The sequence below is a fragment of the Cibotium barometz genome, chromosome 42 (assembly GCF_041138505.1).
Source record: "Cibotium barometz isolate CiBa-2024 chromosome 42, ASM4113850v1, whole genome shotgun sequence".
Classification (NCBI taxonomy): Eukaryota; Viridiplantae; Streptophyta; class Polypodiopsida; order Cyatheales; family Cibotiaceae; genus Cibotium; species Cibotium barometz.
In genome coordinates this window covers 45,000,489-45,027,481 of record NC_141087.1, presented here as the reverse complement: position 1 = coordinate 45,027,481, position 26,993 = coordinate 45,000,489, and the positions used below count along the sequence as shown (strand labels likewise).

The 26,993-nt window shown below is 45.6% G+C and overlaps 1 protein-coding gene across 1 annotated transcript in view; it reads left to right on the top strand.

Moving 5' to 3' along the window:
• The window catches only part of LOC147614534 (U-box domain-containing protein 52-like), a 154,692-nt gene extending 128,445 nt beyond the window's left edge, over window positions 1-26,247 (top strand). Inside the window, exon 8 of the mRNA XM_086781085.1 lies at window positions 25,626-26,247. The gene's annotated coding sequence lies outside the window, so the exon portion shown is untranslated. The remainder of the gene's footprint in view (window positions 1-25,625) is intronic.
• Window positions 26,248-26,993: the final 746 nt, after the last annotated feature.

Sequence of the window (26,993 nt, the reverse complement as noted above, 5' to 3'; positions counted from 1 at the left end):
GGATAAAAGGCCAAGGGATGAGGGCTTAAAGAAGTACGTCCTTGCCAATCTCAACTAAAGGAGGAGTTCGGAAGTGCAATGGATGGATGAAGTGGGAGCCTTTGAAACACTAGACGATTGCTTCCAAGGAGCTATTTGTAGGAATCCATGGTGCCAGGGTGATACATATACAAGGATAGAGATGGAGGTTCAAGCCATACATATGGTGCAGAGAGAGTAAGAAAGAAAGAAAGAAAGCTGTATTAACGTCTACTAGAGGCCGAACTCGACCTATGAGACAAATCAATGTACAACTGTCAATGTCTTTTGGATGTCCAGAAAAAAAAAGGACAAAATGAACATGAAATAAACTATGAAAGTACTGAGCTAGTGGGGGGGTGTGATGGATGGAGCACTACTGCTAGAGGCTCAGTATGCAACCTATATGCGCAGGGTTTACAAGAATGCAATGCAGATCTGTCTAGCTCCAACCAGTACCATAATGGGGGTGTAATATGTGATACATAGGCGATGGCGAGGGAGGGAGAAATGAAATGATATATTAACGTCCTCAAAAGGCCAAAATGACCTATGAGACCAAAAAGGTTACAACAATTGGTGGATTTGATACAATGTCTGTGTAAGAAAAACTAAACAACTAACTGAAACTGAAACAACAACTATGAGGAAAAGTAAGGTACTAGGAGCTCCTAATGGATAGCATCTCATCTGGGAAGGAAAACTCCAGCAACAAAGGTAAGCATCATATACATCACTATCCAAAGATGTCTCTCATCGGTCAATGGTGGATATCCTCAATGTCCTCCGTGGTGAGTACTCTAACTGGATGTCTCCCATGCCGTGCTAGTATGGTCCTGATCCTCTGTTGTAGTCTCCGCCGGTGTCGAGATGGGCCTCTCATCTTGGGGGACCTGGACCGCCCCAGCTCTATAGCTCGATCAATCAGTGTACCTCTGGTGCGGCTATACTCTGGGGCTAGCTGCAATGCCTGCTGGCCTGACTGCTCAATCTCTGGTCGAAAGAAGTCTGTAATCTGCCTCTGTAGGTCTCTCCCTCTCTGATCCCCTCCCTCTCTAGAGACCCTCTCTATGCCTACGTAGCTCCAGCAAGTATAATCCGAGGCATCTCTGATCCTGGTATCTCATGACTCTGGAAAGTGGTCCGAAACCCTCTCTGAACAGGCAGTGAAAACGACCTCGTATCTCATAATATACTGGACAGTGACATATGTAATGTAACTCTGTCTCTGGCTCCATCTGGCACAACTGACAAATCCTGGCCTCAGCTGGTACTCCTTTGAATCTGCCAGTCCCAATCTCTAGCTGGTGTGAGAATGTGCGCATTTGACCAATAGCACACTGTACCCCATGAGAAAGATGAGTATCCATGTAGCTGGGTCTAATCACAAACCCATCCTCCGTGACCAATAGCACACTGTACCCCATGAGAAAGATGAGTATCCATGTAGCTGGGTCTAATCACAAACCCATCCTCCGTGAGCTGGAGAAGATGATCTCTAGAAGCCATCTTCATACCAAGCTCGTGTGTCGGCTGTATCCATGTCCTCCTAGTGTCCAGTTGAGTCAAGTCCTACCTGATAAGTTTGGTAATCTCTGCTCGTGTGAGAGAGAGGGAGGGTGCATCCAGGGAGTACTAAAATGGAGGTAGCCTGTCCATACTGCAGTTGGAACCAAGCTGTCATATGTGCATACCAACATGATCCGTCTCCCTGTGATGCCAACTGTCGTGAAGACTCCAGGGCTAAGCGAGCATATCTGTCTCTAGGGAGAGTCCAAGTGCTATGTGTAAAGGAGACTGATCGAGTGAGTGCCTCTACTACCAATGGGGGGGCAGCCATCTCTGCACGGATAATATCATGTGGTACGGAGGCCTTGGCCCTAATCATCTGGGAAATCATAGAAACCAAGGGCCTCTCCATACATCTCCATCCATCAGTGCTACCAGCTCAGCTGTGGTGATCCACTGAGGGTCCCCATATCTCCACTCCATACAGCATGGCTGAAGTGACCAAAGTGTCAAAGAGCCAGAGCTTTGTTCGAGGTTCCTGAAACTAAACCTGCGAACACATCCTCTCTAGTCTCCCCAATGCTGCATAAGCTCTGGTCAATCTGGTCTCCGCTGCTCTCCTCAAGGAAAATAGTGGGCCACTAAAAACCACACCAAGGTAAGTATATGCATCTGTATACTCCACTGTCTCCTGACCATATGTAAAGGTGGGTGTTGACCTCCTAACCCACTATGCTGTGGTGTTAGGAGGTCACCATCACCTTGGTTTTACCAAGGTTAACAGACAATCCACTGTCCTGTGCAAACGTGTGAAATGCATCCAAATGACGCTGCATCCCCTCTGGAGAATCTGAGATCAACACAATATCATCAGCATACAATAACAGCGGAATCCATGTCCCTGCTAGCTGTGCTCCTCTGTCACCCTCCTGCTCTACATAGTCCGAAACCTCATCCACATACATCCCAAATAAGGTGGGAGAAAGGGGGCAGCCTTGTTTCACCCCAATAGTGGAGTGAACCATCTCAGATATACCCTGAGTAGTACGTACCTGCCCCACAACGGTCCTGTATAAAGCCATGATTCCCCAAATCAGCTCTGTGGGCACTCCCATCTCCTGTAGTCTGCGCATCAGTCTGGCTCTCGGTACTGTGTCAAAAGCTTTGCGAAAATCCACAAAGCAACAATAAATCCTCCTGCTATATGATCTGCCCTCCTCAATAATAGCTCTGAGTGTCAAGATATGGTCAAGAGTGGAGAAACCTCTCCTGAACCCTGCCTGCCCTGATGCACGGATGCCCTCTCTCTCTACCCATCTACTCAACTCCTGCTCAAGAATAGATGCATATAATCTAGCCAATGTGTGACCAATCATGATGGTACGATAATTCCCAGGAAGCATGGGATCCCGTGACTTGAAGATAGGCACAATCGTGGACATATTCCAAGTCTTAGGAAAACCCTCACACATGGCTCGGTCAAACATCATAGCAATAAGCTCTGCAAGCATATCTCTGTCTGATCCTCCTCATCATACTAGCTGTTTTGGGGCATGTCCAGATCGTCTCCGTGTAGGCTGACTATGGGGATATGCCTCTGATGCTGCAGCATGAAGCGTCTCTATCAATATCGGAGTGAGCTCATCTAATGGCCGCCCCGGCTCCTCAGCACATAAGCGTCTGCACATAAGCGTCTGTATATCTCATCCATGTATACGGTGTCAGTCTCCCTCGTAAAGGTATAACGAGTGTGTGTGGAGACAACGAGTGTGTGTGGAGACCTATCCCCATGGAGCTGTACTGAACTAAAATGTGAAGAGTGAAGGACAAGATAGCATGATCCACTGCTACTCCAACCGTCCTAGTGCCTACCACAAAATCCTGAAAAGAGGGAATGAGACTGGGATGAGCCATAACATAGTCCACTGTACTAGCACCATGCCGATGTGGTAAGCTAGTGAAACCGCCCGCTGTCTCGGGAATCTCTGTAGGCCATTCAAGATGGCCAATCCATGTGCAGTCCCCATGTCTATCAAATACCGCCCATACTCAGTGTGTTCCTCATCCTGTGAGAGTCTAGATAGGCCCATATCCCTAACATCAAGCTCCCTTAACATCTCCTCTGAGGTATCATAAAATACTGTCTGGTTATGGGCGGTCCTGGCATTGAAGTCCCCAAGGAGAATGATGTCACCATCCCCGGAGAACTCCCAAATTTGATCATCCAAAATAGAAAAGGGAGACTGCCCGCTAGGTGATGCATACACTGATGTACTAGGAGCAAAATAGCATATAGCAATGTAGAGATATCTGCCCGTCTCTGCCCTCAGTCTAACCCACATGTACCTAGCCTACTCATCTCTGTGGACTATATGTATCAGTGGCTGCAGCTCCTCTCTAAACAATACTGCCACTCCTCGTGAGCCCCGTCCTCTATGCTTTGAACGAGTCTGCTGTCTCTACAAGCTGTCTCCCATCAGTATCCACTAACATGTGGCATGGACTGTCCAGGAGCCTGATGCGTCTCACAGTAGAAGATGATGTCCCTCCCAGTGAAACTATCCTCAAAAGCCCCTACATCAAGGCGTAGAGATCCATTACAATTCCAAGTAGCAACTTTGAGTGTAGTCCCATAGGTCTCGTGCCGTCATGAAGAGCGCCTCTCCATAATCACCACTCTACCATCTCTATAGAAGGCCACTTTCCCTTTCTCTCGTGCTGCTCTTATCTCGGGCATCACTTCTTTCATGTGGGCAAGTTGCGAGAGTGTGAGGTCATCTCCAAGAAATATTCATGTCTTCTCGAGTGTAGGACGTCTCTTCAAGAAGTCCTTCTTCGCTTCCATGGAGGGGAAACGAATGATAAGTGCTCTCTCCTTAGAAGATTCGCCACTACCTTCTCTTTTCTTTCCCACTCTCCATGCCTTTGTGTGCGTGGCTTCAATGCCCATCATAGAGAAGAGCTCCTTGGTTTCCCCTTCCGCATCATCACAGTCTTTTAGACCGGACACTCGTACATGTAAGGCCCGGGTCTTTCTCCTTTGCTTCTCTTCAAGGGTCATGTTGATGATGGTGGGAGTGGGGATGGGTGGCGATTCTTTACCTTTCCCTTTCTTGGTGACCTTGATCCATTTCTCCGCCTTGTCCATCTTCTTTTGTGTCTCTGTGATCACCTCCACCCATGAAGATGTCTTCTCTTTATGTTGCTCCTCCTCTCGAATGATCCTCATTTGTTCCTTGATGGTATTCAGCTCTTCAATAAAGGAGGGCTGAGATTTTCCATCCTCAAGCTTGCCTTGTGAAGTGGCTTCCAACTCCTTTTTGAGGGCTAAGATTTCAGCCGCTTGACTTTTAGCATGCAATTTGGCCTTCACTAGTTCCTCCTTTAAGGCTGAAATCTCAGCCTCTTGCCTCGATGTTCTCTCTTCGAGCTCTTGGATTTTGTCAAATCCCTTCTCGAGTTTGGAGAGGCGGTGTATGATTGTGGTAACGGAAGAGTCGACCATCTTCTTGTTTTCTTTGATAATTGTGCTGAGTTTGTCCTCCACCTTCACGAGCTCCTCTTTAACTTCGGTCTTGGCCATGACTTTTTACAGTACTTCCCACAGCCAATGGACTGGAAATTAATCCATGACACCTGCGCGCAACGCGAAACAGCAGCAGGGGGGGGGGGGGGGGTCAAGCCATGTAGAGAAAAGAGAGAGAGAGTGTGTTATGTTGCTGCCTTGGGGGCCCTAAGAAAAGGAGGGAGGGAGGGAGGGAGGGTGGGAAAAAGAGGAGGAGGAGGAGGAGGCGGCGGCGGTGGCGACAGTAGCGAACAGAGGCGAGAGAGAGAGAGAAATGAAATGTTATATTGACGTCTTCAAAAGGCCAAAGTGACCTATGAGACCAAAGTTACAACCATGTGACATCTGATACACTGTCTGGAAAAGAAAAGAACGAACTGAAGGTAAGGAGTAAGTATCTAGCCCCACAATACATCAGTAGGGGGCATCCGGAAGCAGCAACTAGGGAGAGTGGGAAGCTAATGCTACTAGTCAAAATGGGGTACATGAATACATGAATATGGGGGAGTACAACAATATATGGCTGGAGTCGTAATCATCCTAGGAGCTCTAGCATGGGTCTCTGCCGGATGGCCTGGATATCTGCCATAGTGAGATGCCTGGTCGGACGAGCCCGATGCCTCGCAATGATGCTCTGAATCCTCCAGTGTAGGCACCATCTCCGATGTGAGGATCCGCGAACCCTCGGGCGTCTAGATCTGCCCAACTGGATAGCTCTCTCAACTAGAGTCCCACGGGGTGCCCACTGCTGGGCTGTCGGCTGTGTCCCCTCTCGGGTAGTCCCTCTGAAGAACTGAGTAATCTGTCTCTGTGTGGACTTCTTGCCAGTCGGGCGTCTGCTCCTGATAATGGAGAGAGAGAAATGAAATGTTATATTAACGTCTTCAGAAGGCCAAAATGACCTATGAGACCAAAAAGGTTACAACAATTGGTGGATCTGATACAATGTCTATGTAAGAAAAGCTGAAAACAACTAAACAACTAACTGAAACTGAAACAACTATGAGGAAAAGTACAGTACTAGGAGCTCCTGATGGATAACATCTAGGAGGAAAACTCTAGCAACAAAGGTAAGCATCATACACATCACTATCCAAAGATGTCTCTCATCGGTCGATGGCGGATATCCTCAATGTCTTCCATGGTGACTCTGACTGGACGTCTCCCATGCCGTGCTAGTATGGTCCTGATCCTCTGCTGTAGTCTCCGCCGATGTCGAGATGGGCCTCTCATCTTTGGGCGCCTGGACCGCCCTAGCTCTATAGCCCGATCAATCAGTGTACCTCTGGTGGTGTGGCTATACTCTGGGGCTATCTGCAATGCCTGCTGGCCTGACTGCTCAATCTCTGGTCGAAAGAAGTCTGTAATCTGCCTCTGTAGGTGTCTCTCCCTCTCTGATCCCCTCCCTCTCAATAGACCCTCTCTATGTCTACGAATCTCCAGCAAGTATAATCCGAGGCATTTCTGATCCTGGTATCTCATGCCTCTAGAAAGTGGTCCGAAACCCTCTCTAAACAGGCAGTGAAAACGGCCTCGTATCTCATAATATACTGGACAGTGACATTTGTAATGTAACTCTGTCTCTGTGTGCGCATCTGACCAATAGCACACCGTACCCCATGAGAAAGATGAGTATCCATGTAGCTGAGAGAGAGGAGCAGCGAACAGCGACAGTAGCGAACAGAGAACAGCGGGGAGAAGGCAGCGGCGACAGTAGCGAACAGAGAACAGCGGGGAGAAGGCGGCGGCAACAATAGCGAACAAAGGCGAGAGAGAAGAGAGAGAGAGCTATCAGACAGCCAGACGGCCCAAGGAGTAGGCGGCGGCGACAGTAGCGAACAGAGGTGAGAGAGAGTATTTCTGGCAGCACAAGCAGGCTAGCACAGCAACTCTAGGTGCAGCACAAGGGGTGCGCAGCACAGGCAGGGTAGCTCAGGCGGGGATAGGCGTAGCATAGCGCGAACAGGGCAACGCCAGGTGCAGCACAGCCAGGGTGCGCAGCGCGAGCAGGGTAGGACGAGAAATATGTTGCACAACTCAAATGATACTCTTGTAATTAGAAAGAAAGAAAGAAGGATATATTAAGTGTCTACTAAAGACCCAATGGGCCTATGAGACCAAAGTGATACAATAATGTCCATGGCGTATCTCATCATGGAATGGAAAATAAAATAGAAACAAAACATAAACATAGCTATCTCACTAGGGTGATACAAAATTGTCCATGGAAACTCATCATGGAATACTAAGAACATAGAAACATGAGAGCAGCATCAGCTCCCAGTAGATGGTATACCACTCTCCAAAATATCAAGCATGGGGCGAATGAGTATGGTCAAGAGGTCGTCTCCCTAAGCTACGTCACGTGAAAAGGTAGCTCGATGGCGGTGGAGCATGTCTTGGATCTGAAGCCGATGAGGGGATCGTGAACGACAGCCGGGGGGCGGGGGGCGTCGGGCCCAGTGGAGTGTGGAGGCCCGGTCCGAGGTAACTCCTCTCGGGCAAGGTAGGCATGAAGCCTTATCTTCTGACCTAGATTTTAATAAGGGCTGTTCACACCCATAGAGGGTGTTCACACCAACTACCTTTGAAATACCCAATACCCCCCTTCGGAGTGATGGAGGTGATGCCTGGCAAACCTTTAATAGTCTCTATACAACACTATCAAAGAAACAAGACATGTTCCCCAATGCTGACCCAGAGGCTCATGAGCATGGCTCAAAGGCATAAAAGCAGGTCTCCAAGACTCATGTAGCATGGCTTAGTGCAAAGGATCCAGAGGTGAAGTCCTACCTCGGGAGACAAAGACAACCTACATAGCAAAGTCGATGTCGAAGTTGAGTCTGTCCCAACCCCGGATCCAAGCCAAGACTCTCTCTTAAGCCTCTAGGGAAAGCTGTTTGAATGCAAGACAATCAATCTCCAAGGGATCTTGCAGGTCCTGTGCGCAACGCTCCCCAGGATACATGAGGTCGGCGGGCCCCGAACATGTGGCCACTAGGTAAATGGATCAGGGGGTTCTATATGAGGGGCTGTTGCGTAGACGCTTCTCGGAGGCTACTGGAATTGACCGTTGGAGGGCCGGCCTAAGGTGATCCCAAGCTCGTAGTAGGTTGGTGGCAAATCTGTCCTCAAAGGCTTGGCTAAAGCCGTGGGGCCACATCTCTGTGAAGATCCATCTAGTGCTCTGCGGCCAAGGGCCCCCAGGCTCAGAGTATGGGCTGAAATTCTGGCCAGAAGGAAGTTCTTTCAAGGCTCACTGCCTGGGAGAAGTCCTAACAATCAACTTGCCCAATAGGGCACGGCTCTGAATGGCGGGGTCGATGATGCCTAGGCCCCCTCTATGGCACGGCTGTATGATCACTCTCTAGGCTAGCTTGGCCTGGGCAGGCCTCCCATTGTTGGCCCATAAAAAATTGTGGATCAACCTCTGAACTTGACCAATGCAGGCTCGAAAAAAAGGCCCAGCAAGAAGTAATATACCACATGGTAGCAAGAAGAATGTGGTTTGCCGCCACCACTCGACGGCTAAGGAAGCCTCGCTGAACTCCAATACAAAAGCTTCTTTCGAATGCTCAAAAGAAGAGGGGATAGCTGCTAGTCTAGAGAGATATCGATGCCCGCTCAGCATCCAAGATAACGGATTGGAGTGCCCCTCGAGATCCACTGGAGAGCCTCTACTGGACGCCAAGTCGGAGCAGGTGGAGTGCTCCTGATACGCGATAGAAGATCTCTATCGCCTCTGCAAATGTCTGAAGATTTCCCACATCTCCGGATAAGTATGTTGCTGTGTCATCTGCAAACTCAGTGTCTAGCAGCTCCTCCTGAGTACAGATGGGGAGATGCAATCCTTGGAGCCCAGTCTCCTAAGTTGAGAGAAAATTGCTCATGGCCTTGGCGACAAATAGAAATAGGTAGGGTGCTAGTAGGCAGCCATGCCGGACCAAGCGAGCAAGGGAAAATCTGTCACCTTTGGCTCCCTGAATGAGAACCTGACTCTGAGAGGCCGAGTAAAGTCCAGAAACACCAGAGATCCACTCCACTGGTATACTCATCCGGTACATCATGCCCTCCATAAAGCCCTAGTCAATTCTGTCATACGCTTTCTTAAAATCCAAAGAAGCACAATGAGATCCTGCTGCCGCATCCTGGCCGAAGCTGTCACCTCCGAGAAGGTGAAGATGTTGTTCAGAATGCACCGATCTTGAACAAAACCTATCTAAGTATCATGGATCAAGTCAGGAAGGAAAGGCTGAAGTCTCCAGCTGATGGCCTTGCTAAAATCTTGTAAGCGGTTCCTAGGAGGGTGATGGGTCTCCACTGCCGAATCTCCCATTTGTCGTCACCACCCTCCTTAGGAATCAAGTGAATCAGACCCTTTGAGAGCCTCTTAAGCATGGCGCTTGTGGTCATAGTCTCATTGAAGGATGAAGCTAACCAATCAAGTTGACTTGTGTTCAGTTTGAAATTATTTTTAAAACAAGTTAGGAGTTAGAACTTAGACATAATGTTGTTTATATTATATAATATACATATTAGAAATTACAAACCAACTATACGTGTTTTGGTCCTTTGTGTGTCACCCATAATGCTCCACAGTCTCTTAGCGCCTGACGAGCTCACCTCTTGCGAAAGAACTCGGAAGGCTAATCTCTGCAGTGTGGGATTCAATCCACCAAACTTCTCCCACTTGGAGATAAGCAATGCCTAGTTTTCCAGATCACATGTAACCTGGCGGGAGAAATTACCTCTATTACCTTTGTACTCTAAGAGGTCTTCCTCAGGCTGATTTTGCATAGCCCCATCATGATAAACCTTCTCAATATACTCATTCCATGCGGTCAAAGCAACACGGCCAAACCTCTGGCTATCACTTCTCCATGCAAGATGGAGGATGTGTGCAACACAGTGGATAGGCCTTCAGAACCAAGACCATCTCCTCTCAAAAATCCTCAGCATGAGAGAAATCCTACACATGTCACAAACAAGCATTCCAAATTTTAATCGTTATGGTTTATTTATGAATCATGATTAAATTATGAATATTGAATCATCCAAATATAGTTCAAGCAATACCTATCAAGGCTAATGGTCAGGGACCCCGTAATAGCTCATCGAAGCCTCTCCATGAACTCGTAAAAAAGTCCCATGGTAGTTCCCTCAAAATCAGAGAGTCACAGCATAGACACCACAAGCAATAATGCACACTACAATCCATTTGCCTTTGTCCAAAACTCATTGTCAAAGATAGTGTTCTATATGCTTATGGTAGCAGGCGTGGTAGACTTGGGCCACTCGATCCACTCCTGGCCAACTACCATACGCCGCAGTGCATCCTTGCACTTTACTACCGTGCACTTTGGAATATGTAAAAGAATTATGAAAGATCATACAAAACCCTAAGCCCTAAGAAAACCAAGGAAAAAGAAGACTTGATATCCAAATAGACTTACCAGCACAAGACAAGGAATAAGTAAAAATCTGGTTTTTGCTGGCTTTACTAGTTCCCATTGGCGGTGGGATCGAAATACGGCAAGTGCAAATGACTTTTGAGTCACAAAGTTTATTATCTCCTTGGCTTTGTCTGCTAAGGAAGCAACCCAACGGATGTGGCCGATGTCCTCCATCAAATCTGTGGTGTCTAGACAATGTGTGGATATGTGGACTCTATTGCTTGCATTGTCTGTGACCACTTGCATGACATTCTGTGGCCCAACCTCCTCAATGGCCTCTTGTATGTGTCTACATATTGTTTTTCCTATAGTTTAAAAAAATATTATTAATATTATCCCGGTTACATAATACTCGAAAGTGATTGTTGTGGCTTGTCATAAAAGAAGCAACTTGCTGCTAGTGCTTGCAACGTACTTGTGATCCGAACTCCACGAGTGCAACAAGAGACCAAGATGTTCAACAAATGCCGCTTACAGACATATTAGAAATTATGGTACATCCGCTCAAGGACTACACAAGTTTGTGCGGCCCGTCAAATTATGTGGGACACTGACAAGTATAATGACACAACAAGAGGCTGACTACTTTGATCTCTCATCGTGCTGCCTCAATACTAATTCCTTGTGTCATGTCAAGACTGGGCCTCTTTGTCAGTGTGCTGCCTCAATACTACATCCCTGTGTCGTCTGAGCTCTATCAAGCACATGCCGAGGCATCTCTGATCCTCATACTGTATCACCTGTGAGAGGGGGATGAATCCCTCCCAGAAAGGCAGTCAAATCTCCGTTGTATCTCATAATAGGCCGGGCAGTTAAGCATATAGTGTGCTTCATCCTCTAACTGTCCTGTGTTACATACTCTGCATATCTTCTCCCGTAAGATATCCTTGGCTTAGCGAGTCTCTAACCTGAGGTGGCGGAAGGATACTCTGAGCTGGCAAATTGCGATACACACAGCATGTGACGTGTGTATTAGTATGTATCTCGGAATCCATCCTGAGAGAGTCTCAAGAAGTGATTCTTGTAGAACTTACATTTCTTTCCAATCTCTAACGGGGACACCCACGTCCAATGTATGTGTAGTCCGAGTAGATCTAACCGGATGATATGATCTGGTTGATCTCCTACCCGTGAGAGATCAAGGTAGGGGGAATCCAGGCTTTACTGAAATGGGGGGAGATGGTCCATTTGTATGCCGTGTGCATGAAACCACGCCGGTAGCTGATGGTGAGTAGAAGGTCGGGACGCTCGGGGTTGGGTACATCTTGCCCTCGGAATGGATCTAACTCTCTGGTGACCACCGAAGTGCGAGGGGACGGAGGGTCACATGCGTAGGTGGCAGCCTCTGAAGTGGAGGGATAGAGACGTCTGGAATGGAGGTCTGAGCAAGGTCCTATTGGAGAAGGAGAAGCAGCAGAAGCAAATGTAGGACTAGGAGGAGGAGACAAAAAGAAGTAAAAGACCAAAGGGTCTATAAGACAGTGTTACAATGAATCCATGATGTAACTGTACCATGGAAAAAGCGATAAACCAACTAGCTACCTAGACAAAATAGTCATATGAGCAATAAAATTACAATAACATCCGAGGAATGGCTGAACCATGTGGTGTGATGAAAAAGTGCTCATCCCAGGTGCATGCCCTCTATCTTGTAAAAGGAGAGTCAGTGTGTAGTCTCTGCATCTATGATGTCATGCAGGTTTTCTGTATCCGCTGCCTGTGGTGGAGTGCTCTCGTATCTCTCGGATCTAGAGTTTTGGTGAATCGTGGTCTGGCCTGGTGCGGTGCTCTCTCCACTGTGACACATGGTAGGCAAGGTGGTGGTGGCGGCTCTCTCTCTGCCGAGGTGCGCCACCTAGTCCATATTTGGGGGCCCTTGTGATGGCCGTTGAGTTACTTCATCCTGGGTCAGATTAAAAGAAGAAGTTGGTAATGGGTGGCTGTGAGGTATTTGGGGCACCCGAGTCCAGGCCTCTCTGCAGTTCCATCAGATAGTCCCAGACAATGCTGGTCCGAAAAGTCAGTGAGAGACAACTTACCAAACCCATCTCTAAAGAGGCTGTGGAACCCCCCCTTGTATCTCGTAGTACACTGGGCATCTGAAAAGGTACTGCTTCTCTATCGTGACCTCTAAATAGCAGAGTCTATAGATCATTTCCTCTGTAAGCCCAACGGGGCGTGCCGTGACAGATTCTACCACGTATCCAAGAGATATAAATGTAGAGAGAGAAGATAGAGAGAGGGAGAGACGAATAGGGACCTTTGCACAATACACCACACTGAGCGGGGAACAGGCCCTGTCCCCTTTCCTGAATTTATTCAAGAACAATCCACAGGCTTATCAAGCCAGGATCAATGCATCAATGAATGCAAAGCAAACAAAAATGCCAATATAGAATATCCAAGTCGAGGTCCAATAGCCTAGAGGTGGCGATGAAAGTGATGATGATGATGGTGATCTTCTCGCACTCTCCCACAAACTTGATGTTGACGATGAAGAAGTCGACCTTCAAGCTTTGATGATAGCCACCACCTTTCAATGAGCTTGTACATCGTGCTACAAGGGAGGTTCAAGCCTTTTTATACTTGAAGAGGGCCCTACTTTTTGCCAAAAGCTTGTCCATGCTTTTGCTTTTGCCTTTTACTTGCTTTTCCCTTTTTTCTTTTTTAATAATAGAATATTACTCAATTTTTTTCAAAGTTCTTTAGCTTTGCTTTTCTAACGTCAGGGCCTTGCTTTTTGGCCTTGGAGTTGCTTTTTGAAAAAGCTGCTTTTAGCTTTTTGGTCTGGCTTAGTCTCCTCTTGCGAGTGGTATCCCTAGCTCACAGTCAACTCAGTTTGACTTTCTGCTTTTTCCTACTTTTTGACCAAGACTGGTACTTTGTCTTGAGCAAACCTTATGGTCCCTGTCCCCATGTCTTCTTCCACCTGTCTGGTGTGCGGGCATGGGTTCCATCATGTGAAATACAGCTAGGAGGGCCAAATAGTTACATTCTCTCCCTCTTATATCGTAGTTGTCCTCAACTGTGGAATGCAAGGGTTCCAAGGATATCCATATGTTCCAAGTACATCCTTATATTCCAAATATATCCATATGTTTCCAGTACTTGCCCTGTTTGGTGAGATTGTGCATCTGGACTTTTGCGATGTCTGTGGAGTCATCTACTCATCTGGCAACATCTCTATGATTTATCTTTGACCAATGGCTTTGTTCTTGATGGTACTTCTTCATGGCCTATCATATGTGTTAGATAAAATAAATGCATACTTATCTCGTGCAAAAACTAGACAAAAGCTAGTCAACAAACAATGCATTATTCGTGTCTATTGGGTATTCCAGGCACTGGCCAGGTAGTCTGGAGCCCATTGGCCTATCACATGCTATAAATCCAAGCATTGTCCACACATCAAAAACAACACACAAAGTCAAAGAAATACAAACATACATGAGTATGTAATGCGCATCTCGGTGAAGATCCATCTAGTGCTCTACGACCAAGGGCCTCCCAAGCATGGAGTAAGGGCTGAAATCTTGGCCAAGAGGAAGTGCTTCCAAGGCTTACCACCCAGGAGAAGTCCTCTAGCAATCAACTTGCCCAACAGGGCACGGCTCTGAATGGCGGGGTCGATGATACCTAGGCCCCCCCTATGTCGCGGGTGAATGATCACTCTCCAAGCCACCTTGGCCTAGGCAAGCCTCCCATCGCTGCTGGCTAAGAGAAAGTTGCAGATCAATTGTTGTACCTGACCAATGCGGGCTCGAGAGAAGGCCCAGCAAGAAGTAATATACCACATGGTGGCAAGAAGGACTTGAAGATAAGTGGCCACATTCCCACCGACCTTTTGCTTTACTTCATACCATTCCTTTTGCATGTCTGCTTCAAAGTTTGTGGGTAGAAACTTCTTGTTGAACATAATCTTGAAGTTGGTCCATGTCTTCGGCTCGGTCGCTTCTTGTACCACTTTTAGCCTCCAATTCAAGGCTGCCGCATCCTTCAAATGCATGTGAACCATACGAAGCTTGAACTTTTCGGAGAAGTCCTTGCCTCCAAAGGCAGCATCAAATTGCTTGATAAAGAACAAGGCTTTGTGAGTGTCCCGCTTTCCATAAAAAGCATCGAACTTGACACTCTTCTCTCTTGGCTTGAAGTCCACTTTGCCGGTTGATGTAGGCTCCTTTGCTTTTCTTTCCCTTACTTGACCCGAAGATGCTACATCTGAGATAGTGGGCCTAGGGATAGCCTCCTTGTCTCCTCCACGGGAAGCGAAACAGGTAGCTCTAGATCCTTTTGCAATAGTGACTCCTTTGGCCCGAAGATAGGCTTTAGCAGGTTCGGCTTCTGTGGCTCGATCCTTGATGAAATCTTCAAACATTTGAGCCCTTCTATGGTCTTGTTCCTTCTTGGCTGTCCAAGCAAGGAATTCTTCGTCTCTGAGAAATTGTCTAAACTGCTGAAAGTCTTGGTACTCTGTTGATGTCATGGCTGCGGTCTCATGAGAAATGGATCGACGGCCTTGGTTCCGTCATGAAGTCCTGGATCGGCCTCATAGTTATTCCCTTCATTAGGCCCATGGTTTCCTTCAACTCTCGACATGGCCAAGAAAGTTTCTTCAAGAGAAATCGTGCCTTGATACCACTGTAAGTCTAACAGGGCGTGCTGTGACAGATTCTACCATGTATCCAAGAGATATAAATATAGAGAGAGAAGATAGAGAGAGGGAGAGAGAGGGGATAGAAACTTTGCACAATACACCACACTAAGAAGGAAACAGGTCTCGCTTCCTTTTAGGAATTTATTCAGGAACAATCCACAGGCTTATCGAGCCAGGATCAATACAACAATGAATACAAAGCAAACAGAAATGCCGATGTAGAATATCCAAGTCGAGTTCGATGTTGAGGCATGAGATCTCTGATGCCGACCACACCACGAGGATGACCCACAAGAATCTCTCACCGGGCTAGTACCAAATCCAATATCCAGATCCAAGTCGAGATCCAAGTCCAAGTCCAAGTCCAAATCCCCAAGCGTGTAAGCAAGGTATACAGGAGATAAGTGTAATTGTTGGAGCTTCTAGTGTTCAGCTTTGCAAGTTTGATATCCAATCTGGAAGTAGAAAAATAGCCCTCAAAGATACACACACTGATGTATGAGTTTTTCAATGACCACGAGGTTAGGTGGCGAAAGCACTGAGCTTGTGGGCGATGATGACAGGAGGTGCAGCCCAGCAGGTAATGGCAAAGTGGCGGTGCTGCTTTGAAGATAGCAAAGGCAGCTCAGGGGGGTGGTTGGTGGTGCAAGCGTCTGTTACAAGGCAATGCCAGCGGAGCTGAGCACTAGTTCTTGGCTGGCTATGCTGGCAGCGCTGGGTTGGCTGCTGGCGTTAGCTGGTTGGCTGGGACTGTTGTTGGCAGCCGACAACAGAACAGGAGATAAAGGGCGGAAGAGGGTCACATGGCACACAGTGGACAGAAGCAGTAGGCGGCTGTTACAGGGCAGCGCATGCGTCTACTACAGGGCAGTGCAGCGCTGACTGGGACAGGTGCAGGCCGGCGAGGCAGAGAGCTGAGACGAGCGCAGATGGCTGCTCAAAGCAACAATAGCCTGGAGGTGGCGATGAAAGTGATGATGATGATGGTGATCTTCTCACATTCTCCGTGTTGACGATGAAGAAGTCAATCTTCAAGCTTTGATGATAGCCACCACCTTGCAACGAGCTTGTACATGGTGCTAAAAGGGAGGTTCAAGCCTTTTTATACTTGAAGAGGGCCCTACTTTTTGCCAAAAGCTTGTCCATGCTTTTGCTTTTGCCTTTTACTCTTTACTTTTTCCTTTTTCCTTTTTCAATAATAGAATGTTACTCAACCTTTGTCAAAGTTCTTTAGCTTTGCTTTTCTAACGTCAGGGCCTGCTTTTTGGCCTTGGAGCTGCTTTTTGAAAAAGCGGCTTTTAGCTTTTTGGTCCAACTCGGTCTCCTCTTGCCAGTGGTATCCCAGGCTCTCAGTCAACTCAGTTTGACTTTTTGCTATTTCTTGCTTTTTGACCAAGATTGGTGCTTTTTCTTGAGCAAACCTTTTGGTCCTTGTCCCCATGTCTTCTGCCACCTGTCTGGTGGCTGGGCATGGGTTCCATCATGTGAAATACAGCTAGGAGCATAGTCACCAGGGAACGGGAACGGATATGGGAACGAGGGCCAATCCGGAACGGGAACGGGACCCCTTGCAATCCGGAACGGGATCCGGAACGACACGTTATCATATTTCAATACACATGAGTAGACAAATATACAATTAAAAGTAGGCAAAAAGATCATAACCTTGGTTTTTTCTGAACGTTGAGAATGACATATTTTTCCTTAATGTTGGGAATAACGTTCGTTTTTGCCATGCTAATGTTGCAACATGCCGTTTTTTTTTTCCTAACGTTGTAAAAGGCAGTTTTTTTCATAACGTTGCAACAGGCCGTTTTTTTTTTTCTTTAAATGTTTAACAAGGTTTAAAAAGGCCCAAAAAATCAGCTCGTAGAGGAGGACACCCAGAGTCCACGTCGTGGCCGGTCCCACCCCCACAGGATCTGGGGGGCCACGTACTCCTCTGTTCCCAAGTAGCCTGCAGGACGGGCGCCACTTTGGCCTTTGGGATGCCGGCAATGGGCGGTTGGTTTCGACGGTTCTGGCTTGGGCCATTTTTTTTCTCATGAATTTCGGTTGAGCTTAATAAATGCTTACTTTATACTATATAGGAAACATTCCGGCCTTTTTTAAAGGGTGCCCAATGTTTGGGCACCTTGTTCAATGTTTAAAGAAAAAAAAACCGTTTTTGCCCAGCATTTCTTACACAAAACGGCGTTCCTCTCCCGGAACGCATGCTCACATTATGGGAACGGATTTGAGGCGCTCCAAAACACCACCCCGTTCCACCACGTTCCAGCGTTCCCATCTATATGCATGGCACGTTCCCTCGTTCCTACTCTATGGAACGGCGTTCCCATGTGACTATGGCTAGGAGGGCCAAATAGTTACATTCTCTCCCTCTTATTTTGCAGTTAACCTCAACTGCAAAATGCAAGGGTTCCAAGAATGTCCATATCTTGCAAGTATCCATATCATAGTAACAAGGGACGAGGACGGGACGAGGGACGGCCATATGTAGGAAACGGGTGTTGGGGTAAAGGCATAATGCCCACCCTTATAGTGTGTACAAGCCCATAAGTTATAGTACATAGTACACTTAGTACTTTTAATGTACTAAGTGCACTATGTGTACTAGTGCAATATACATGTGTGATAGGGGAGTCACACACTCATGCTATTGATGAGTTGACTTATCCCCACAACTCTCTCTCTCTCCCTTGTTCTCTGTGTGTATGTCTCCCACACATGAACTCTAACCTAACCCTAATTCTTCTCTCTCCCATTCAACTGGTATCAGAGCCAAATGGGCTCTTGGTCATGGGTGATTATTATGTATATTAGCTTGTTTGTGTGTTTGTTTGATTAAGCATTATTTTCAGTTTATTATGAAAAAAATTATACACACTCATATTATCATTTGAATTTGCATTTGTGATGAGGATTTGAGAGGAGATTTGCATTTATGAGGATTTGAGAGGAGATTTGCAACAAGGAGGTTGCATAGAAGCTGCCCAAGAGAGTTGCAAATGGAGTTTTGCAACACGGAGTGCTCTCATCATCAAGGAAGCTGAAAATGGAGATTTCAGCATTATGAAGGCTATGGAGTCTTCATCATCATCAAGGAGAAGCTGCCAAGAGAAGATATGTTGCTGATTATGCCTCAAGAAGGTTGGTTTTGTGAAGTTTTGCCTCAAAGTTTTGTGCTTGAGTATGGAAAAATGCTCAATGTATAAGGGTTGCTTGATGGGATGGAAGAATCCCAAGGTTCTTTGCTTCCAAGCAAAGAGTGTAAGAGGTGCAATGCTTGTCTAAGAAGGGACAAGCGGTTATGGGCTTGGAAGAAGTCCATGGTTGAGCACATTGGAAAGAGTGATGCTCATGGTTTTGCTCATGGAAGATGGGCAACAATGGTGGAAGCACTTAATAGCTTTCACATGTTTGGCACCTAGAGATTTCTTGTGAGAAATCTGGTTGAAGGCACCCTTGGAGTGGTTTCCTTGTGAGAGAAGCCGCATGGAAAGTTTGCTTGTCAAAGATGGAAGAGGCAAGCAGTTATGGAGCTCGTGTGTGAGCTCAACATGGCCATGTAAATGGCTATGATGAAACCTTATGAAGGAGGTTGAGGAGGCAAATCATTTTTGGCAACAAGAAGGAGCTGTGTCTAAGAGTTCTTTGAGTGCATGCTTTGTCAAGAGAAGAATGCATGCGAGTTGGGAAAAACTCACATTAGAGCTTATGTTTGTTGCCATGTCAACGGCTGCAATGAAGTTTGCACGGATGGGAAGAACCTGCAAGCAGATATGCCAAAAGCAAACAGAGAAATAGAGCCCATGCAGGGATGTGCACCTGAGCCAGTAGAGCTCACTGAGTAGGGTGCAGCAAGAAGCCAGAAGGCTGAAAAACTACGGAAAATAAAGGAGTTATTAGGCAAATGGCCGGAACTCAGAGAATATGTACCGATACGGGGGTACATACGGGGAGCCCTCATTGAGATAGAGCCTGAAAACAAGCAAGAAGCCTTGGAGGGAATATAGGACCAATTAGAAAAAATAAGGAAATTAGGTGACACCGAAGCTGCGTTGTGGTCAAAAATACAGCACAGCAGGTGCGAATAGCCGAGAAGAAGCTGAAGAAGTGAGTGAGGAGGTTGATCACCATGGGAGCCTGGATAAGCTCCAGCAGAGAAGTAGCAAGCAGCAAACATCAAAGAAGAGAGGCAAGGTGGACAGTAGCAACTAGACTGAAGGCGACCACAGTTGATGAGAGCTCCAGCCATGGCGATGGTCATAGCAGAACCATGGAGAAGATAACCTACCACGAAGGCGCGGGTCCCAGCACAGACGACTCAGCCTGGTCCCGTAATTGCAGATTCCCACATGGTCTGGTTTGGCGCCTAGCAGAGAAGGCTTAGTACTCACCGCTATACAACTGCCAGCAATGATGCGATTTGGCATGTTGTTAAAAAAAAACAAAACAAACAAATTGTGTTTTTCTATTGGTTCTTATTAAAGCTTTAATGGTGGTTTCACACACTCTTGTAAACACTATAAAGCCCTTGTTCACATGCTTGGTAATTGATTACACACATACTTGGGTTCTCTGCCCGGCTTCGGTCAAAAATGATTGTATTTTTTTCACCCATGATTATGAGGGTAATCGTACCCGAGTTTAAAGCTCAAAACAAGATATGTATCATTCACCCATGGTATGAGGGTCGTCATGCCCGAGCTCACCTAGAAGCTCAAAATGGTTGTTGTGATGTGTGCAACAGCGATGCACGTGTGAGGTGCATGCGCATGGGTTGGTGAACTTCTACGTTCAAATCGAACTCAGTGGTTCCGCTGTGAGCGAGTCGGCTCAAAATGGACTAGGTGTCTAAAATGGTAGACACGGGCACACATGTTTGGTTGATGGACACTCCAATGTATCATTGAGGGGGAGTGTTGAGAGGTAGCGATTGCGGTTGTGCAATGCTACATTGATATGGGTGATGGATGATGGGTGAGTTGTGGAACACCTCGATTAAGAGGGGGTGTTGAGAGATATAATCGTGGTGTTGTGTGTATGAGGGAAAGCACCCTAGAGGTGCAAGATATTGTGTGTATGTGTGTATGTGGGAAAGCACCCTAGAGGTGCAAGATATTGTGGTGAGATAGAAATGCTACATGTAATATTGTATGGTGTGTGAGTGTTGACCAAAAGAGTGGAAAAGGAGTTGCCACATGGATGATGATGTATAAGGCTAGAGAGCCTATATCATTGTATGGTTCATTGTGATATGCAATACAAGGGAATAGTGTTGAGTGTGCAATCTCCCTCTCTCTCTAGTCATGGAGTTTTTAGTGTGGTTTAATCCACCTTAATCTTATGCTTAATCTATGTCCTTCACCATGATCAATCCCATTTCTAGAATCTTAGCAACGGGGACGGGGGTAGGAACGGCACTTAAAAATTACTTTGTTAGTACCACCCACTCGCCTATACGGGCAAAGCTTGCATGTCCATGGCTGTGCACCATCTCCATGAGGGGATGGGGTGTGATTGACCTCATCCCACCATGTCCATCGCGTCGTCCTTCTACGGGTAGTTGAAACTTGAAGAGCCACTGCCACGAGGAGGATGCCATGGATAATGGATGCCTCCTTGTCACTTGATAGCTTGAGAGAGAGAGAGAGAGAGAGAGAGAGAGAGAGAGAGTGAGTGAGGCTTGAGCCTTGAAAGTTGAGGGAGAACTTGAGTGTGAGGATGGGTGGGTGGGTGTGTGTGTGTGTGTGTGAAGCTTAAGAGAGAGTGTGTGTGAGGGAGAGTGTGTGTCTTGAGAGGCTACAGCTTGCTTGTGTGAGAGCTTGAAACTTGAGACCTTGGCCCTTGAGGCTTGCCGCTTGAGGGAGAGTGTGTGTGTGAAGATAAAGCTTGAAGTGTGAGAGAGAGTGTGTGTGTGTGTCTTCTTATAGGGAGGGCTCAGGGAGGCAAGAGAGAGGCCAAGGCCCAAAGCCTCAAAGGCTCAAGGCTAAAGGCCCATGACTAGAATGGCTCCCTGCCGTCCCTGTTCCTACTGCCGTCCCCCACAGCCGTCCGCGTTCCTATTGCCGTCCCCTTCACCGTCCCTTGTGAGGGACGCCTCCAAGGGGACGTCCGACCGTCCCCTGCCGTCCCCGTTCCTGAACCGTCCCGACTCGGCGTCCCTCCGTTCCAACAGTCCGTCCCTTCCGTCCCCTGTGACTATGATCCATATGTTCCAAGTACATCCATATATTCCAAGTATATCCATATGTTCCTAGTACTTGCCCTGTCTGGTGAGCTTGTGCATCTGGACTTTTGCGATGTGCAGTCGTATGGGCTATCTGGTCACAATGACCGCCCGACTGTTCATTAATAGTTAGCTGGGCTATCTGGTCACAATGACTACCCGACTATGGAGTCCAAGATATCTGGCATTGTTGTCGTCCAATGGGTTATCTGGCATCATTGCCACTCAAATACAAACGTTGCTCCTTGGGCTATCTGGCATCGTTGCCACACCCAAACTAGAGCATGTCCAAATAACCATTATATAGCAAAATAATGATCAATTCCATTGCAATATATATACAATGAAGAGGGCTAGAGGTACAATCCCTCCATGTTGAATCTGTCTTGATCGCAAGACGTCTATGCCTGTACTTAAATTACATATAGAATAATCAACACTGATCCTTTGCTAGCATAAGATCAGCTTTGTTCCACAGAAATTCCCATAGCTTTCTTTTTCAAAACTTGCAATGGACTAGCATCCACTGCAATCCTCTTGATGAAATTCTTGGCATGATATCAATTTGTTGATCTTCTGATCTCTATGGCTTCTTGCACTAGCTTGTTGGGACAATTTGCAGCCATATGTCCTTTCTTTCCACATTGGAAACACTTCCTTGTTTGGCGTATTCCTCACGTTGCTTGAGGAATAATCTTCTTCGGAAGAGTGGAGGTTTGTCCCCACTCCCATGTACATTTTTACATATAATATAAAAACACCATTTCACGAAAAAAACATACAATATTTGCAATGTATATGTGGGGATAGAATATGCGAAATACACAAAGCAGGATGTATTGTTACCACAAGTTGATGTGGCTAAAGCTTTTGATATTGTTTAGGATTTGGAGAAAAAATGTGTAATGTCATTTACTAACTATATAAAGATAGCACGACAAGATGTATTTTCGGTAAAGGATTGCCCTCTCCCTGGCAGTTGGGAAAATCAGTCAGGTAGGAATGCCCTTTGAGTGCCTTGTTATATGCGATAGCGACTCATTCATTGTTGCTTTATATGGATAAACTCATTGACAATGGATATCTACATGGGTTGCAACTGCCACATGGTGGTGTTTGGTTGCTCAGGCTTATGCTGATGACTCCTTTTTTTCGAAAAATAACCAGAATAATCTATGTATACTTATGCAAGCTCTGAAGCTTTGGTGAGGCTGCAGGGTTGTTTATAAACTTCAAGAAATCAAAATTGTTGCCTTTAAAGGAAGAAGATTGGCACAGTACTTTATGATGGCCTCAACAAATTCTCCCACCCACTAAAATTGTCTAACATTTGGGATATCCATTGGGTTGGAATGCCTCTCACGAGGATGCTACTAAATGGGTAATGCAAAAAATACAAATGAAACTAGATTATTGGAAATTTCCTACATGGCTGCGTCATGTTAGGCTTCGCATTGTGCAATCTATTCTCATGGCATACACCCAATTTTTATTGCCACTTTTGATATGGTCAAAAAAGCGAATTTCTTCTCTCATGTCACAGACAATGGAAATATTATGGAGATCAAAAAAGCATTAAGGCTATTGAGATATCAGAAGGTTTTCTCACCTAAAATGCATGGTGGATTGTATGTCCTAAATATTCATTGTTGTGTGTTGGCAAGAAAAGCAACAATGTTACATACTTTCCTACCTCATAAACAATCTTGGACGCTCATGGTAGTGGAAATGTGTAAAAAATTTAAAACATCTTCCTTTGGTAAATAACAGCTGCCATATTGGGACATAGTCTTTGGGCCATGTGCAAGGCAAGGTTCGAGGTTGCCAAGACACAAGCAAATTGATTGCTAATTGAAAAGAAGTGTTGCAGTACTTACATTGGTCTCGGAGACCTCCACAAATAGAAAATTCTTTAAGGCAAGAAAATATACATTGGAGAAAAGCCTTTACTGCTCCATTGATGATTACAACTCCTAGAAGAGCTTATTTTCTATCTACTAAAGGTATAAACACTGCAGGATGTGATATCTCGTGATGGAAGGGTCTTGTCATTTCCTCAAGCGCACAAATAAAATAGGGATTGGGTATGCACATTATAGGACTACATGGCAGCAAATAAACAATCAAATGCAACCCTTTCAAGATGTATTGCATGACCCTCAAGATAATAGATTGCAAGCTTGGACGTTACATAGAGAAGGGCTTCATGCTTCTACTACAATTCGTTTTGCACAAATTACAGCACCAAAGCTTTACAGATTTATCATCCCTCATCCATGGATTTCAGAGCATGCAAATGGGATATGGCAATCGAACAAAATGGAAAAATGGTGGGAGAAAAATTTGCAAGCAATATGGAATAGTAAACTCCCCCCTCAAATAGAGACTATTCCTATGGAGATGTATCACAGGAGTACTGTGTGTTGGCACATATTTGGCAAAAAGAAAAATTGCACTACTAAATGCGTAAGGTGATCGTGTTTGAATGAGACTATTCCACACTTGCTATGGAATTGCATAAATATCAAGGAGTTCTTACATCATTTATTAGTCTATTTAGCTGCCAGATTTTTGGGCATATGTTTTTCTAGAAACTTCTTGATCTTTGGCAGATTGGCAAGAAAATTAACAGACAAAGCTTCTTTCTTTGTATGGGCAAGATTTTGGGCATTTTAGACAATCTGGATTGGTCGCAATTGGCCGGTTTTCCAGTGACCAAGCATGGGACTAGATATGTAGTAACACTTGTCAATCTGAGGCGACTCGATAAAACTACCGCTCCAACTTCTCCAAAGTCGAGTTTATGCCCCTATGACCACCAGTGACGTCATCATTGGCATCATGGAGAAGAGTTGCTTGGAATTGTTTCAACACATAAAAAAGGCAATCTTTGTAGAAAAGCCAACCATCGTGTATCAAAAAATGGCATGGTCCTATGGCATCCAATATGTGTTTCCACTGAGTACCGAATTCCACGGAATCTTGTACTTGTGCTTCATTTCATCGAGTCTTGTACCAGCAATTTCCATCAGTTTGGATTGGATGTGGGGCACGGTTCTTTTCCTGCTCAAGGCATCGGTCATGGAAGGTACTCAATCATTTCTGTCCATTTCGTGAGCTCAGAACATGCATGAAGCTCTAGAGTCTTCTGCCTTGCCATCAGCTAATCATGCATGTGTACTTGTGCATATGCTTTGGACATTGCTCAAATCTTGGCTGTACACACGTCAATCGTCTTCTGGGCTGCTGGTCAAACAGAACCAGCAAATGAATCTTCCTATCCTCGTAGATAGGAGAGTATTTTGCTTGCAAAGTCTAAGGGTGGTCTCCTTATGATTAACCAGCACACATTCTCTGAATCTTCATTTCTCTAATATGATTCAGGTTTTTAGGCTGCTGGAATAAATTTCATATGACCCTAGGTTTTTAGGCTGCTGGAATGAATTTCATTTCGTTTTGCAGTGATTTTCTATGCGATTCTTTCCTTCTTTTGTTGGGGCATATTAGTGCAAATATCGGGTGTGCAGAAGAAGTGTGAAGGCCCAAAGACTCTAAGACCCTTACCGTGAGACTTCAAGCAAACCAATTTTTACAACCAGACCTTGCCCGTTTCTGTATGCCTGAGGGCTGAGGCCTTTGCTTCAAGCTCTCTCCCTGTAAATCGCCAACAAGTTGGCCAACCAAACCCCACCGCCCATCTTTTGTCCAGCTAGCATTGCCCTTCCAAGTCTTCCTTCATGGCGTGGAGGCAAAAGCTCTCATAGAGGTGGGATGGGCACCCAGCCATGTCGGTACCAGCTACCATCCTGTCCCACACCTTGCACGCATTTGATTGGCACATTTTTGACGTGTGGCTGCGGCGGTGAGTGGGCTTCATGTGTGCATCAGCCTTAATCATCCGGGTCCTCTATAAAAACCTTTTTTTTCAAATCAAAACAAGGACAACTCATAACATCTCCGGTTTTCACTACACATGTATACTAATGCTGGTTTAATGACTGGTTTTCTTTAATTGCCATTTTTTTTTTTCTACCACTCATCTTAGATTAGGTCTGTAAATATTATTCCTACTTCTGTCTTTATTTGCTCAAAATACCTACTTTGAGGGAAAATTGGAGCACATCAATACATGATGGAGTGTTTTGTGGCTATGAGCATCAGCATTATGTTCTTGACATGCTAAGAGTAATGCAGGTGGTTGAAAGATGCAAGTGGACGGCAGCAAGCACATATAGCATGAAATTGAGAAAGTTGACCACATTTTTTACGAGTATATATAGCTGCACCTCATCATGATGTGCTTTATACATCAAAGGATGGACAATATAGCTGCACTTCATCATGATGTGCCTTTACACATCATAGGTTGGATGCACCTCATCATGATGTGCCTTTATACATCAAAGGTTGGATGCACCTCATCATGATGTGCTTCATACATCAAAGGTTGGACAATCTCTAGTTCTTGCAAATACTTGGTCTCTGGTGTACAAAAGGTCCAATTTGCAGTATATGCTACAATGTGAAGAATGACAGATTGATATGAGTTTGTGGAGAAAACATGATTATGGGGTACAGTAGAGACCCCCAAGAGGCCAAAAGGCAATTTTTCCAATGATGGGCATTGCATCTTATGCCAACTTTCAGATAAGTTTGTACTTCTCAATAGTTCATGATTATTTCTCAAAATTCATAACGACGAAGTACTAAACATTCGTTTACATGTTTCCACATGCAATTGGGGTTTTTTCTCAATGGGCATTGTAAAAATCAAATACAAGTAGCAATAAATCATGTTTCAACTTTCAAAATTAAATAAGTTATCAGAGTGCCTTTCTGTCCTTATGCTCCTATACTCCAACCTGGCCATGGTTAGTGTCACGCTCTTTTAAAGGGACAATGATCAATTAGATCATTGTGAAATGGTCGTTTATGTATGTATATGATGGTTCATGAGGAATCGTTTGTTCCCCATTGTGCCCGACACCTTTGTAATTTAATGATGAGCAATACTAGCATTAAAACATAGAACCTTCCCTTCATCAATTTTGTGCTCTCTAAGAGAGAGAGAGAGAGAGAGAGAGAGAGAGACCTAACCAAAAATTAAAAAATTAAGGTTTAACATAATCATGGAATCTCTAATAAAGGGGAAAAAAAAGAAACCATAAAAGTTGAAAATGAAGTACAAGGTTCAAAAAAAGAAGAAGCAATACAATTTAGTAATCTGTGTCTGTCGTCCCCCCTGTGGAGCTGTCTGAGCCTGTAATGATGTCTCTCTGTGACGTATGTCTAGAATGAATCTCCCCAGTATGCGCTGGTCTGCTGCTGTCTGAAAGATCTGGCGTAGGGAATGTGGCTCTTTGAATAAAATGGGATATCTCTCTCTAATGGCTGTATATGCTCTGCATCTGCATACATAATGCTCCTCACTCTCCATCTCCTCTTTGCGGCACAATCTGCGTACCCTCTCTTCTCGGGGGATCCGTGCTGCTCTGCTAGTCTCGATCTCCAAATCGATGTGATGAAACTCTAAGCTGACCAATAGCCACTTGGGAGCCGTGT